The sequence below is a fragment of the Heterodontus francisci genome, chromosome 26 (assembly GCF_036365525.1).
Source record: "Heterodontus francisci isolate sHetFra1 chromosome 26, sHetFra1.hap1, whole genome shotgun sequence".
Lineage (NCBI taxonomy): Eukaryota > Metazoa > Chordata > Chondrichthyes > Heterodontiformes > Heterodontidae > Heterodontus > Heterodontus francisci.
In genome coordinates, this window is record NC_090396.1 from 59,493,509 (window position 1) to 59,499,679 (window position 6,171).

Sequence of the window (6,171 nt, forward strand, 5' to 3'; positions counted from 1 at the left end):
GAAGCTCTGTTGCTGGGGAGTTTGAGGTAACCATTCTTACTGTTTGGTTTTTGTTGAATGTGGACAGAAAATCATGGGTTATGCACTCACTGCTTCCTGATCTGTGCTTCCAATGGAAGAAGGTCCACATCAGTAGTGCAATATTGGCCCTATGTGCATTACCGGACCAAACCAGTTGGATAAAATTCAATAGGAGCCCATATGCTAAGTATATTTAAATCAATTAGTAAATATCTCTGGGTGTTGAGCTACCAATAGACATGTAAGACCAGACTCCAAAAGCCAACAATGTCATAGATATATATTTTAAATTACAGTTTAACATAGTCACCTAGATGGATCTCAATTGCTATTGGTCATAGATTCTAAAAAAAGTGCTGATGAACAGATGTGCCTGCCCCTGCAATGCGAATGGCCCTGTCCCTGGGATCTTGAACAGAGTCTCTAGTTTGGAACCAGGGTGGGTGGAGGTTTCACTCTACTCCACCAGCAGACACTCGTGAATTTCAAGGCCATTAGATTTACTTGTTGGTGCCTGTCCACTTTATCAAAGGTCCAGTCTGGAGTAGAACTCTTGGTGTGATGCTGTGATGATATTTTTGCAATGAGAGGTATGTGTTTTATACTATAGCCTGGTAACAAACAAATGTATCAGAATTTGTTAGACCTTAAACCTAACACACATTCTACAATTCATTTAGTTTATCAGATGACCTAGGCAATATCAATGCACAATGTCATTCCAAAGGTCAAGCCAAGTTAACAGGATTCTATGATTGACAATAAAAATATGAATATGCAATCGCACTCAATGTGAAAGCACTTGAACATTATTCAACAGTAACGTTCAAAACAAATGCACAGTCCTATTCCAAAAATAATTTATAATCAGTCTTTACAATTATTAAACCTGTGCCTTTCTAATTGTGAAACTTGTGACAGCATTTCCTTGTTTATCAGCAAGTCTGAAAATTCAGAACAGTTCTCCATATTTTCCTCCGCCACCGTTAACCTCTTTTGAGTAACTGTTGACATTTTGCATTTGTCCTTTGTTAGATACCACTTGACATTTGAAACAGTCTTTGAAGTACTCCATTGTAACTAGGAAAGCAAATGCCAACCTCTGAAAGAAGTACTATATTTCAGCTCATTGCCTTAGAATATTCTAGAACTGGGGAAAATTTCTATTGGCTTTTTGTGCTGGCACCTACTCAATTCCTGGAGCTTTGTATCAGTGCCCAATTATTTAGCAGAACTAAATTTAGCTTCAACATTCTTGAATCAATGAAAATGTTCTGAAATCCTTTTACCTTCTCTTGTTATTTAGCTGGTCACATATGATATTTTTGCAATGAGAGGTAGCTGGCTTTACGCATATGGTTTTCCTACAATTGTCAGTTTATGAAAATTAGAGACTGTATTTTACCAGCCCTCTGGGGATGGCCTGGGAGACGGGGCAGTGGGGTGGGGTCTTAAAATGGCGAGGGAAGGCTGGGGGTTGTGGGGAGGGGGTGACTTGCTGGTTGTCTTCCTGCTGCCATGCCATTTTATTAGTGGTCAATTGAACCACTTAAGTCGCCATTTAAGGGCCTCTTCCCACCACCACTGGCATTTTACCAGGTGGGCCCACCGCTGTATGGGGAGACTGCCTGGTAAACCCTGGCAACCTCCCTGCAGGCTCAGTGGGTGGGGGGGGGGGTCTCCTATTTGGGCACTGTGGCCCAGTGCGGAGTCCCCTGGCGGCAATGGCTGCCACCAGGGCAACACCTCCTGCCCTCACCAACTCTCAACCCCAACCCCACCCCCCCCCCACCCCATCAATGGGCGGTGCCTGACTGGTCCAGTGCCCCCAGACTTCATTTACCTGGTTGGGAGGATGACCTGCTCCCATGGCGTTCCCTCTGCTAGGCACAGTCCCAGCAGTAGTCACCACTCCTGGTGGTGCTGCTGAAACTGCTGAGCAGCCAGCCTTCCGATTGGCTGACAGCTCCTGGGGGTGGGTGCCCATCTTTTAAATGGACAGGAGCCCCGACAACAACTAATTAGTTGCCAGGCGGCTGGAAAAATGCAGCTACGGGTCCCATAAATGGCTAAGGCAGTGTTGCCCCCAGCTTTTGCGCCCATCATCAGGGACCCCACTGCATCAATAAAATTCCAGCCTATGTTTCTCGTAAAAACCAAAACTCTTTAGAGAGAATGTCATGAAATTCCATCCACATGCCAAAATACTTAGTAACTATATCAAGAAAGGAAAATAAAAGCAAAATACAGCAGATGCTGGAAATCTGAAATAAAAACAAAAAATGCTGGAAATACTCAGCAGGTCTGGCAGTACCTGTGGAGAGAGAAGCAGAAAGCTTCTGATGAAAGGTCACTGACCTGAAAGGTTAAATCTGCTTCTCTCTCCACAGATGCTGCCAGACCTGCTGAGTATTTCCAGCATTTTTTGTTTTTATCAAGAAAGGAGTTGGTTTGTTTTCCTAAATGTAAAAGCCACTGAGGTATAATTTCTGCTTTGGGCAATATCAGGAAATTGCGCTGTTAGGTTACAGCTCAAGTTTTTGTTAAAATTCATTTGCTTAATCACAAACTCTTCCAAGAATCAGCACAATAGAGCAAAATTGATTCTTTTTATTTCCATTAAAAAGCATTCCTTAAAGATTGTTAACCTGATGTAGTACTATTATAAATTGGTTTATCAGCAAAAGTAAGCATTTTAATGAGGGTGTCCAGTCCTCTACCTATGAGAAATATCATTTAAAATCATTGAGAATGTCTTAAATGGTTCTGTGCAGTTTTTTTAATAGGTTCGTTAGTGTAGACAAGTCAGGTTCTTAGTAAGTTAAATATTTTTTGTTGAAAATCTTTTTAAAACATGCCTGCCAGTGCCTGTGCACCTAAGAAAATGAATGCCTAACGAGCGCAATTGGCTGAATCCCACAATTTTGACCAGTTATGTGGGTCCCAGTGAAATGAATTTTGAAGCAGCATAAAAGATCACAAAATACACGAACGCTCATGGTTTTAAGTATAACTCACCGATGTTTGAAATTCCCTGCTCTTTTGCACTGCTTTGGCTGATTCTGCCCAGATTGTGCTGATATTACTAACATAAACCAGCGAAAGCTCTACCGCGCTATTTCATCTTCATTTGCGATTAGTCTGAGAAGACGTTATAATGTAAAAATCAAAGTTACAGTTTTTATGATGTACAAAATTGTTGCTACTTCAGTAATTTCGCCCTTCCTGACCATTCTGTCATTTGTTTTTCCACACCCAAAATTGTTGCAGTGAATTCTCAAGGGTTATGGGATATTTTGTTTTTTTGGCCAGAATTATTGCAAGGCTTTGAAAAGATACAATATTAATTACAAGGCAAGCGTCCATAGCAGCCAGCTAGTGTTATCAGTGTTATAGTCTCATCTTTCAGAAAATTGCAAAAGTCCTTTACCTTGCAGTGTATGTACATAAGGTGACTATATTTTTTATTGGATTACTTACACATTTATTGGCAGCCTGCACTGCATATCAACAATCTGTGAAGCAAGCCAACACCAATCGTCTGTCCTGCTCCTACAGTTTGTTTCCTAAGTTGTGGAATGGGTGTTTTTTGTTAAGTGGTCTACCCCTTCAATCATATGATTTGTGTTCTTGGCTCCACCTTATCCATTGTATTTGTCACAACCTTCATGATATTGTCTATCATGCATGCTGGAGCTTCATGTTCAACAAATGAGAAATCAAGGACTTCCGTTTTGACCCCTTCATGTAGTTCAAAATAATTCACTTCAAGTTGCATTAGATTATGTGCCTATCCAGTGGTTTCAAGCATCCACAATGTTGTACCATTACATTCCCCTGGCCAACTGCACAGACGTCTACTATTTTAATAATTATCTCAGTCTGTTATGGTTGATTGTGAGGTATACACTACAAATATTCCTTTGATGGCTATCTAGTGTAATTCTTTATGACCTGATTTTCAACAATGCATTCAACCTCTTGATTGAACTACCCAATTTATCATCCTTCTTCGGAAAGAATCAGAGCACAACTGCAGCCATCAAATAGAAAGTTGAACTGCAACATTCACAATAAACCTCACTTCTGTACTCTCACTTTTTGCTTAAAAATGGAACTTCCAACTGTACTAAACACCAAATCCCATTTTAGTATTTTACGACAGTATTTAACCTTGTTGAGATTTCAAATTAGGTGACTAAAACAGCAAAAATGCTCAGTTGACTGATAATGACCAGTTTTCAGAAAGAAGCATGTGTATGTCACTAATCTGCACAAAAACAAAGAAAGCTCAACCTTTTTCAGTTGTAAAATACTTGTATACTTAAAGCTAATGTAAATAGAATTGAATAATAGATGAAAAGGAATTCATCAGACTGGCTCATGCTGTTGATAATCCACTGTGCCTTTGGTTGGAAGTAAAGTAAGCGACAAAACAATATTAGCTTCAATATAATTTAAAGGAACCTTTAAAAAAAAAGCTGACTCATCTAATGGCGATCTGTCATGCCTCACTCATTTTGTTGTCAGAATATAACCCATTTTAATGTGCTCACGCTAAAAAGTAAACACCACTTCATAAATACAATATAATGTCTAATTATAAAATATAATCTATAAACAATATCAAGAGAATAAATGTCTTTTTAATACAAAGCAGTAAGTTTTCTTAGTTTTCAAAGGTTCTTCTTCTGTTGCATTAATCCTTTCTAACAAGTTTTGGTCCAATATACTGCACAGGAAATATGAATTCCTGAAAAGGAAAATTTTGAGTTAGTACAAATCTTTGTGAAAAAAACCCAAATATTTCCTGAAGCAGCATCAGCTGACCCCTGCAGTACAAATTTCATGTTAATGATATGGTAAATCTTACATAGAATAGCTCAGCAGTGCCACCAGCAGAAAAGTAATGTTCCTGCAGCTATTTGAACTATACGCATTAAAATAAACTTAGAAAATTATCACATTTATTTTCCCATTTTAAAAAATGTATTTCTCCAGTTTTCTTCCCTTGCCGTTGGTGACTTTTTTATTTTATTTATTTTATTTAGAGATACAGCACTGAAACAGGCCCTTCGGCCCACCGAGTCTGTGCCAACCAAGAACCACCCATTTATACTAACCCCTCTACATTGCTTTCATTGATCTCACCAAAGCCTTTGACCTCGTCAGCAGACGTGGTCTCTTCAGACTACTAGAAAAGATTGGATGTCCACCAAAGCTACTAAGTATCATCACCTCATTCCATGACAATATGAATGGCACAATTCAACATGGTGGCTCCTCATCAGACCCCTTTCCTATCCTGAGTGGCGTGAAACAGGGCTGTGTTCTCGCACCCACACTTTTTGGGATTTTCTTCTCGCTACTGCTTTCACATGCGTTCAAGTCCTCGGAAGAAGGAATTTTCCTCCACACAAGATCAGGGGGCAGGTTGTTCAATCTTGCCCGTCTAAGAGCGAAGTCCAAAGTACGGGAAGTCCTCATCAGGGAACTCCTCTTTGCTGACGATGCTGCTTTAACATCTCACACTGAAGAGTGCCTGCAGAGTCTCATCGACAGGTTTGCGGCTGCCTTCAATGAATTTGGCCTAACCATCAGTCTCAAGAAAATGAACATCATGGGGCAGGACGTCAGAAATGCTCCATCCATCAATATTGGCGACCACGCTCTGGAAGTGGTTCAAGAGTTCACCTACCTAGGCTCAACTATCACCAGTAACCTGTCTCTAGATGCAGAAATCAACAAGCGCATGGGTAAGGCTTCCACTGCTATGTCCAGACTGGCCAAGAGAGTGTGGGAAAATGGCGCACTGACACGGAACACAAAAGTCCGAGTGTATCAGGCCTGTGTCCTCAGTACCTTGCTCTATGGCAGCGAGGCCTGGACAACGTATGTCAGCCAAGAGCGACGTCTCAATTCATTCCATCTTTGCTGCCTCCGGAGAATACTTGGCATCAGGTGGCAGGACCGTATCTCCAACACAGAAGTCTTCGAGGCGGCCAACATCCCCAGCTTATACACACTACTGAGTCAGCGGCGCTTGAGATGGCTTGGCCATGTGAGCCGCATGGAAGATGGCAGGATCCCCAAAGACACATTGTACAGCGAGCTCGCCACTGGTATCAGACCCATCGGCCGTCCACGTCT